This window comes from Budorcas taxicolor, chromosome 11, assembly GCF_023091745.1.
Source record: "Budorcas taxicolor isolate Tak-1 chromosome 11, Takin1.1, whole genome shotgun sequence".
Classification (NCBI taxonomy): Eukaryota; Metazoa; Chordata; class Mammalia; order Artiodactyla; family Bovidae; genus Budorcas; species Budorcas taxicolor.
In genome coordinates, this window is record NC_068920.1 from 140,194,679 (window position 1) to 140,204,491 (window position 9,813).

Sequence of the window (9,813 nt, forward strand, 5' to 3'; positions counted from 1 at the left end):
CTGGGGAAACAGACTCTTGGAGGGCACAAATAGAACCTTGGGGGCACCAGGACCCAGGAGAAAGGAGCAGTGACCCCACAAGAGACTGACCCAGACTTGCCCGTGAGTGTCCAGGAGTGTCAGGCAGAGGCGCAGGTTGGCAGTGGCCTGCTGCAGGGCTGGGGGCACTGAGTGCAGCCGTGCATGCAGGGGACCTTTCGAAGGAGGTCGCCGTTATCTTCCTTACCTCCACCATAGTTTGACCTCAGGTCACATAACAGGGAGGGAACACAGCCCTGCCCTGCAACAGAAATAGCATGTAAGTGGGGATTATTTCCAAGTTCGGAGAAGGCAATGGCACCCCACTCCATTACTTTCGCCTGGAAAATCCATGGACGGAGGAGCCTGGTAGGCTGCAGTCCATGGGGTCGCTAAGAGTCGGACACGACTGAGTGACTTCAATTTCACTTTTCTGTTTCATGCATTGGAGAAGGAAATGGCAGCCCACTCCAGTGCTCCTGCCTGGAGAATCCCAGGGATGGCGGAGCCCGGTGGGCTGCCGTCTATGGGGTCGCACAGAGTCGGACACGACTGAAGCGACTTAGCAGTAGCAGTACTTCCAAGTTGCTGATACTAACTTACAAATGAAGGGTTTGCTGGTGTGCCCTTATCTGCTGATGTGGGTGAGAGAAGCAACTGGTAAAAAAGCAGCTAAAAGCTAACTCAGGAGCTGTGCGGGTCCCGTTACATGACTGGACATCCTACTCTCTACTTCAAAGCCCCGAATAAAAGACACGAGATGAGAAGGCAAAGTGTGCTGCAGCCTCCACATTTTACGCCTGGAGGAGCTGGAAGAAGAGAAGTCAGGGCTCATGACCAAAAAGAGGCACCACGCTGACATTTGATTTCTAATTAGATCCAGAAGCTTGGGGAAACGGCTTAAAGGTAAAGCTCTCAGGCACCATATGAACTTTCATGAGATTCCTATTTTTGCATATCCGGAGCGCCTACACCATAGGATGTGTGATTTAGGGAGGTGATGAGAAGGTATGAGGATACTGATACCTTTTTATACTTCCTCAAAGACAGAAAGATAGATAGACACTGTTACATGATGACCCTTTGTATTTACACATTTAGGGAGGAGGAGACAAGCTTCACCAAGAAGGTTCAACCCTGAAAGAGCCAAGGGGCTAAATCTTAGCCAGGCAAGAGCTAGTCACCAAGAGAAGGAGGGTGGGCAGGGTCCACATGAGGTGGTGTTGTTTAGACCTCAGGTGTGTCACTCTCTGCGACCCCGCGAACTGTTACCCACCAGGCTCCTGTGTCCATGGAATTCTCCAGGCGAGAATACTGGAATGGGTTGCCATTTCCTTCTCCAGGGGATCTTCCCTACCCAGGGATCGACCCCGCATCTCCTGCATTGGCAGGTGGATTCTCATGACACCCCCTCATGAAGGTACCACACTTAGAAAACTGGGATCTTAAGAACCCACCATCCGGAAGGTATGATTTATTGACCTCAAAGACCAACATGCTGAAATACCCTTGCAGAATCCAGGCATCTCTTCGCAATCCAAATATGCAAACTACAGTCTTTAACCCTGGAGTTCTCCCATCTCTTTAGCCAATAAATTTGTTACCATAAGTAAACCATTAAGTGTTAACTGATAGTCACTCAGTTGTGTCCAACTCTTTGTGACCCCATGGACTGTAGTCCGCCAGGCTCCTCTGTCCATGAAAGAATACTGGAGTGGGTAGCCCCTCCCTTCTCCAGAGGATCTTCCCAACCCAGGAAACGAACTGGGGTCTCCTGCATTGCAGGCAGATTCTTTACCATCTGAGCCACTAGGGAAGCCCAAGTACATGATTTTAGGTTCACCTTGGCAGGCTGATCAGAACTTAGGAAAGCCAAACAAGATGACAGAAGAATGAAAGCAAACAAAAAAGCAAACATGTTCAAGCCCAAAATGTTAGTCTGCTGGCATTCTTTTATCTGAACACACTAATGATTTGTCAGGATATAAGTCAGCGCTACTGAAAGCAGCCTTCAAGAGGCAGATGCCTCTTCACTGATCTTTGGAGTAATTTTCAATTCCACTGTCCTGTTTATGCTGTCATCTCCCTTCAACGATTGATTGGTCACTGGGCAGTCCATCATTTCTTCAAGACTCCATCAGGCTCCCTGTGATGTTCCTTGTTGATCTACAGGCCAGCATATTCTGCTACACGTGGGTTCCCAGATGATAGACCATATGTCACTCTCTTGCATCTTTTTACAGGATCCCCGTGGGTACAAAGGAAGAGTCCCATGTGATGAGGAAGACCCGGTAAAGAAGGATTCCACTGAGATGCAGAAAGCTGGCTTCCAGCCATGCCTGACGCTCCCCATCAGGCCTCGCCCCCATACATCTTGGGAGAGGCTCCACATCTCCCCGGCAGCACGCTGATCACGGATGTCTTTTCCATTTAAGTCAGTTTGAAAGCAGCTTGCTGGTGATCATCAAAGACCAAATGCTTAGAATCTCACCACAAATGTTCCCACATACCCACTCATAGTTCTCCTAATTCAATTTATAAAAATGATCCAAATTAACACATCTAAATGACTCTATGGAAGAAGAATATTTGTAGAAAGATCATCTATTTTTTTAATCATAAAATTGCCAGGTTGTGGGGAGAAAAGCAGGGAAGGACAAGTAACACACTCAAACTTAGCGACTGGAGACAAAGCCAGAGGAATGTCTAATCTTCTAGAAGTGCTAGTATTGTATAACTCCCCATTCAGAGATGGGTGCGTGTTGGTTTACCAAGGAGCTGGCTTCAGCTCCCTAACCTTGGCCACAGTCGCCTTCCACACGGACAGACACAGACGCCAAGCCTCCCCTGCCCTCACCCCTGTGTTTGTTCCCTTTGATAACTGGCCTACACCTGTAGGATCTCCACTTCCTCACTCCCTATTCATTCTCACTCAGTCCCAGCTGGCTTGAGGTCTCACCTCTCCAACATGCCTCTAACTAGCCTCCCAATGGCCACGCCAGAACCTCTCCAATCTCTTCATCTCTGCTCTCATTTTCACAGCCTTCACGGGTGATCTTCTAGAAACATAAACTGGCTCCTGACACTGCCCTGCCACAAATCCATGAACTCCTCCCCAGAGCCCTGGTGATAAGCTCTTAAGATCCTGAACTTGGCCCTAAGTGCACAGCGTGACCTGGCCCCTGCCTTCCTCTCTGAACTCCTCCCAGCACCTTGGCCAATTCTCCTAGAGTTCCTCCAACTGTCCAGGTTCATTCCTGTCTTAGAATCTTCACACCCTCCGCAGCCTGGAAATCTCTCTCTCTCTGCCTTTTCAATGTAATAAACTCCTCTTCACCTCTCAGAAAGAAAAGTCTCTTCCTCAGTACGGTCTTCCCAGCTCCCCCACCTAAACGAGCACCCGCAACCCCATCCCTGCTACTCTCCCAAATGCAATTCTTTGGAACTCTTGCCACTCCTTAAGTGTTTGCATTTATTTGTTTAACATCTGTCTTCTCACCAGCCCCAGCCTAGTACATAACCCAGGGTAGATACTCAAATACTTGTTGAATAAATGCTTGTGCAAATGTGTATATGTAAAGAGGATATATACACGACAACAGAAGCTAATCATTAAGTCAACGTGGTTGAGCATCTGCTGGGTGCTCAGTTGGCTCAGGTGATCTGCTCAGGACATCAGCAGGATGCTTCATTTGTTGGGAACTTCAGCAAGCACACTGAAGCCAGCTGCTATCAGCACTAACTGCTTATCTATAATGCTAAGTCACTTCAGTCGTTTCCAACTCTGGGATCCCATGGACTGTAGCCCGCCAGGCTGCTCTGTCCATGAGATTCTCCAGGCAAGAACACTGAAGCGAATTGCTTATCTATAGTGTTACTGGCTAAAAGGAGGTCTTGGGTCATTATCATCCAACATGGGTGCAATTAAAGACAAATTTTATAAGGTATCTACTCCAAACAAACTATGGTGCAGGAAGGAACTTTGCTCAATATTATGTAACAACCTAAACAGGAAAATAAATTTTTAAAAAAGAATAGACACATATCTATGTGTAACTGAATCACTTTACTGTACCCCTGAAACTAACACAACATTGTTACTCAACTATACAACAATTAAAAAGCTTAATAATTATATTTAATTTTTAAATAAAAGGCTGCTTTCTTTCTCTGCCTCTTACACAATTCTGGCCAATAGCATGTAAGCAGAAATGTGCTGGAAAAACTTTTGAAAAAAATAACAAACAACAGGCAAGGCTCTGCAGGATCCCAAAGAGAGCAAGACCCCCTTGTCTGCAAACAAAAAAATACTACAAACTAATCTAGGAACTACCTAGAGCTTAGCAAGAAGCCCATAGATGTATGTTACAAAGTTGCAAAGGCTCATCTTAAGAAATGATAAAGGAAAACAAGGATGAACTTTCTCTAAATCAGCTTCTACATTTGACTGCACACTCCAAATATTGTTGTGTTCATCACAATTGTGATTTCTCTCCAAGTTTCACCTACCAGGTCACTGAATGCAAAAATAAAACAACAACAGTAAAAGGTACTTTCTTCTTCTCCCCTGCCCCAACTAAGCATTCTCGCTAGCCAAGAGTAACGGCCAAAATCCAGCTTCAGGATGAAATTCAAACTCCACCACTTCCAGGGACCCTCCCCATCTACTGCCCTCCTTGTGAGATACAAAAATGATGGACCTGGAGTCAGAAGACTCCTGTGTGTGTTGCTAGCTCAGGCATGTCCAATTCTTTGCAGCCTCGTGGGCTGTAGCCTGCCAGGCTCCTCTGTCCATAAGATTTCCCGGGCAAGAATACTGGACTGGGATGCCATTTCCTAGAAATGGCCAAATCCAAGTCTCACTCACTTTGCTTTATTTTTTTCGTCTGCAACTTGAACTTCCTAACCTTCCCTCAGCCTGTCACTTATTGCACTCGATTACTGTGAGAACTGAAATGAGATAACCTTGTGAGGTTTCTGCAAACTACAATAGGCTAGACAGAGATAACAAAGTCAGTGTGATTTTTATCAGGACTCATATTTAGCATCTTGGTGGTTCTGTCTTATGCATGCTAATCTTGAGTCTCCAAGTCTGCTATAAGTTCAAGCTTGCAGAATATATCTTAGATTCTGCCTGTCTTTAGTGCCTGCAGTACTAGACACAAGGTGGTGGTGGTTGTTGTTGTTTAGTCACTAAGTCATGTATTTAGTGATTCTTGGTGAACCAATGGACTGTAGTTCGCCATGCTTCTCCATCCTCCACTATCTCACAGAGATAGTTTGATCAAATTCACATCCATTGAGTCGGTGATGCCATCTCACCATCTCATCCTCTGCTGCTTGCTTCTCCTTTTGCCTTCAACCTCTTCCAGCATCAGGTAATCACACAATAATGTTTTGTGAGTTGGTTACTGGCTGGCTTTTTTAATGGATTTGACAGAAAGTGCACTGTCCTCTGATTTTCCTGAATTTCTCACTGATAATAAACAACCTTTCTGGAAATAGCCATAATGTTTACCTACCCCATGACCTTTATGGTCTGTTTCCCTTTTTCCCAACCAGCTGGGCAGAGTTCCACCGGAGAGAGGATAACATTGGCCAAAGAAAAAAGAATATTTTTCTAGCATAGTTTTCAAGTTTCTTTTCAAGGGGAGATGGGGAGAATGGGGATGGAGAGATGGGGAGTTTCAAGGGGAGAAGCAACCAAAAAGTTGCTTCGTAACAGCAAGCCACCTCTCAAGGTCACCATCCAACAAGCTCAGCCTGAGTCCTACTAAGCGCAGGGCAGAGGGAGACACAAAAAGGAATCGAGCAGTGGCTCCAGCTCCACAGCCAGACTGCAAGGGACAGAATTCTAGCTTCCCATCATCCTCATTATGTGACTTTGCACATGATGCTCAGTTGTCTTTTTTTCTCATCTACAATAGGGTGATTCATGGGGGCAGAGATCAGAGCTATGTAGCAATAAGCCAAGGGATGCCTGGAGCCACCCAAAACTGGACTAGACCAGGAACAGATTCCCCTTGCCTGTGGGCAAACTTGATTTGGGTCTGCTAGCCTCCAGAATGGAGAAGGCAATGGCACCCCACTCCAGTACCCTTGCCTGGAAAATCCCATGGACGGAGGAGCCTGGTAGGCTGCAGTCCATAAGGTCGCTAAGAGTCGGACACGACTGAGTGACTTCACTTTCACTTTTCACTTTCATGCATTGGAGAAGGAAATGGCAACCCACTCCCGTGTTCTTGCCTGGAGAATCCCAGGGACAGGGGAGCCTGGTAGCAGGCCATCTATGGGGTCACATAGAGTTGGACACGACTGAAGTGACTTAGCAGCAGCAGCAGCCTCCAGAACTGTAGAAGAATATTTTTTTCTGTTGTTTTAAGCCAGTAAAATAAAAAATGGAGTGTTAAAACAGCCTATCTCCTAAGGTTGTCATCAGGATGAAATGAGTTAATGCATCAAGAGCTTTCAACCTGGTGCTTCATTCAGGGTAACAACAATGTCCAGCAGCAAGATCCTCACAGCTAAATGAGAAGCAAAGTAAGTCTAGGAGCCATGAGCAGGTAGAAATCAGGCTGGAACCCAGGTCCCCAGTCTTAGTAGGTTTTACACACAAGTGGTACTTGGGCAGATCTACATTCTTGATAATTGATCAGCAGGGACTGTAAGCACACCCACCCTTCCCTCTGCCTCCAACACCCCTGGGTAGCTGTCCTTGCCTGCTAATGAGACCTTGGGTCAAGCCCCATCCTGCGGTCTCCCATTAGCTCAGAGCGCCCTGCAGGGGCTCCATGTATTGCTGGCTCCCACAGATACACTGTGACCAAGAAAGGAAGCCTCACTTCCCAATGGGAGTGTTTTGAGGATTAAATGAGATAATGCCTGGAAAAGTGCCAAGCAAAGTAGCTGGCATAGGTATCCAGCCAAGAATGCTATTGTTTATATAGATAGATATTGTGATAAAAAGTGAATGTCGCTCAGTCGTGTCCAATTCTTTGCGACCCCATGCAGTCCAGGGAATTCTCCAGGCCAGAATACTGGGGTGGATAGCCTTTCCCTTTTCCAGGGGATTGCCTCAACCCAGGGATCAAACCCAGGTCTCCCACATTGCAGGATAAAGAAGAGGACTTCTCTGGCAGTCCAGTGGTTAAGACTCCACACTTCCACTGCAGCGGGCCTGGGTTCCATCCCTTGTCTGAAGAACTGGAGAATGAAGATCCTGCATGCCTCAAGGCATGGCCAAAAAAAAAAAAAGAGGAGGAGGAAAACCCTTGTGATGCCTGCTCTCTTGGAGCTGACACACATCCCAGCCCCAACTGCCAGACACAGGGCAAATGGAGAACTCTGGTAGAACAGGGAGGCAGTCTCTGAAGGATGAAATTCACTGGACACAGAAGAAGTGGCTGAAGTGCCCACTCTTCCCTCCCTTTCTTTAAAATACTACAGAAGAAGAAAAAAACTTAGCCGGTGCTTTGCTGGCAGGCTCAAGTGTCAGAGCATTGGCTTTTTAATATTTTAATATTTCTGAACAGAACAAAGATTGCTTCCAACCTCCCCATTTGCTCTCACATACTTGACCAGGAAAACCTTAGCTTTGCTGCATTCATTAAGGGCTTTTCTTGTTCAGGCTGATTTTCCAGGTAATGATGGCTCAGACACAAGACAGAGGCAAAACAGATTCTGCAAGTCTCCTTAAAATATTCACAGCAAGCTCTGGATTCTGAGTTTCTGAGCACTTCATGATCATCTTTTCCCTACCCCAATACTGATCATTCCTAGTTCTGAAATGACTAATTTAATATTAGAACAGGAGAAGAAAGGAATCTGGTGAGAAATGAAAAAAAAAAACAAAACTGGGAGCAGAAACTTCACCTTACTGCATATGACCAAGGCCTGGCCCAACCCCTGTGGTCTGGTTGTAAACACATACTGAGTGAATCAATGTCCTTAAGCAGTTTACCACCCGGGGAAAGAGTGAGACCTACCTAGTACAGCAAGTTCAACCACAGAATCAATGCCACCCTCTCTCAGCCTGAGACATGTGCAGAGGGAAGGACTAGGGCATCTGCCTTTAGCAAGAGGGCAGGTGCTCAGCAAACGCTTGCATTCTGTTTACCTGGGCAGGTATTTGCAAGTAGTCAGAAAGGGGAGCAAAAGGGGGTAACTTACCCAGTTCTAAGCGAATGCTTATGCAAATCCCTTAAGCAAATACATGAAAAGGGATGGGAAGGTTTCTGATCTGGTTTTTCTCACCTGCCCTACTCTGGGGGCCTGTGAGATGAAAGACAAAAATCAAGTCAGAGGGCGATGAGAAACAATACCTCCACACCCCAGCCTCAAACCAGGTCTTCCAGGGTGATTCTGGCGTGTAGAGAGGTGTTTCTCTGTTGCCCTCCACCCTCGTCCTGGGTTGCCAGAGTTAGGCTACCGTCTCAGGGTCCCCAGCCGAGACGATCAGTCACCAATGGCGCAAAGGGTGCTCCTTTCCCACAAGAGACCACAAGAGGCAGAGCAGGAGAAGCGCGCGGGGCAGGGAAGGCGGGGGTGGGGGGGGGGGGGGGTGGGGGGGAGGTGCGTGGGGGGGTGGAGGGGGGTGCGTGGGGGGGGCGGGGGAGGTTGTTCAAAATGATCCCTGCAATGCGAAAGGCGCCCAGCCCGGCTCGCCGCGGCCCCTGCCAGCAGGTCTGGCTCGCTCGCCAGCCGATTCACCTCGAGAAGTCGGGCAGCCAACCAGCCGAGCGCGGGAAATGGAAGTTTGCGACCCCGAAGTACCCACTCCCATCACGAGCACTAATCCAGACGCACGGTCGGCGGGCGACCTGACACGGGCCGGGCCCTGCCAGCCCCAAGCGGCTCCCAGCCGGAGCGCGCCGGCAGTCCCCGGGCGCAGCGCGGCACCGGAGCCAGCTCCCTGCGCCCCGGGTGCGCTCATCCCAGCAACTGTCGCGGGGCGCCCTGCACTGCTGCGGGGCAAAGGGGAGGGAAGAGTGACAGGGAAGAAGGCGGAGCAGGCGGCCAGGGAAGCACTTACAGCCGTCCGGAAAGCGCCTCCTCCTCTTCTCTAGGAAGAGAAGGAACGGCTTCCAGGCTAAGGAAACGCCCCAGGGCTGCCCCTCCGCGAAGTGCCTTTCCGCGGCTCCTCGCTTCTCCCGCCTCCGTCCGTCCCCCACCCGGCGCCCAAGAATGGATTCTAGACCCCCTCCCTGCGGCTTTCCGAGGGACCCAGACACTGTCTCGGCTGCCGGCGGCTCGCGCAACAGGCGGATCCTTAGGGCTCCAGCGACGACGGGCTCTGGGGACCGGAGGATGGAGCGCGCCGGAGAGAGGCGCGCCCGGCAGGACTCCAAGTGGCCTGCAGGTGTAGGTCTGCGGGGGTCGTGCACTCGTGACCTGGGCCATGGCGGGGCTGGGCAGCAGATGATGGGGAAAGTTGCAGGGTCGCACGGAGAAGTCTCCGGAGTGCGCGGGGAGGAGGGGACACGAGCATGTACCTGCAGGCGTCCCGGCGCCTTTGGCTGGTTCCGCTCCGCGGCCGCCCGCCCGCGCTGCAGATATCAGGCGTCCCCGCGCGGCCCCGCGCCCGCCGCACCGGCGGCGAGGAGAGCCCGGTGGCCCGCGTCGGTCGGTCTGTCCGTCCAGTCCGGCAGGAGCGCGGCGCCCGGGAGCCGCCGGCGGGGCGGGGCGGGGCGGGGCCCCCCGCTCGGCCGCCACCCCATTGGTCGCAGCCCCGTCCGCCGCCTGGCTTCAGGCTCCCAGTCGGCGCTCCGGGCCGAGGGCGCGGCGCGGTGCCGCGGG

The 9,813-nt window shown here is 50.1% G+C and overlaps 1 protein-coding gene across 1 annotated transcript in view; it reads right to left on the minus strand.

Moving 5' to 3' along the window:
- The window catches only part of KCNS3 (potassium voltage-gated channel modifier subfamily S member 3), a 46,975-nt gene extending 37,432 nt beyond the window's left edge, over positions 1-9,543 (minus strand). The window contains exon 1 of the mRNA XM_052648932.1: positions 9,510-9,543. The gene's annotated coding sequence lies outside the window, so the exon portion shown is untranslated. The remainder of the gene's footprint in view (positions 1-9,509) is intronic.
- Positions 9,544-9,813: the final 270 nt, after the last annotated feature.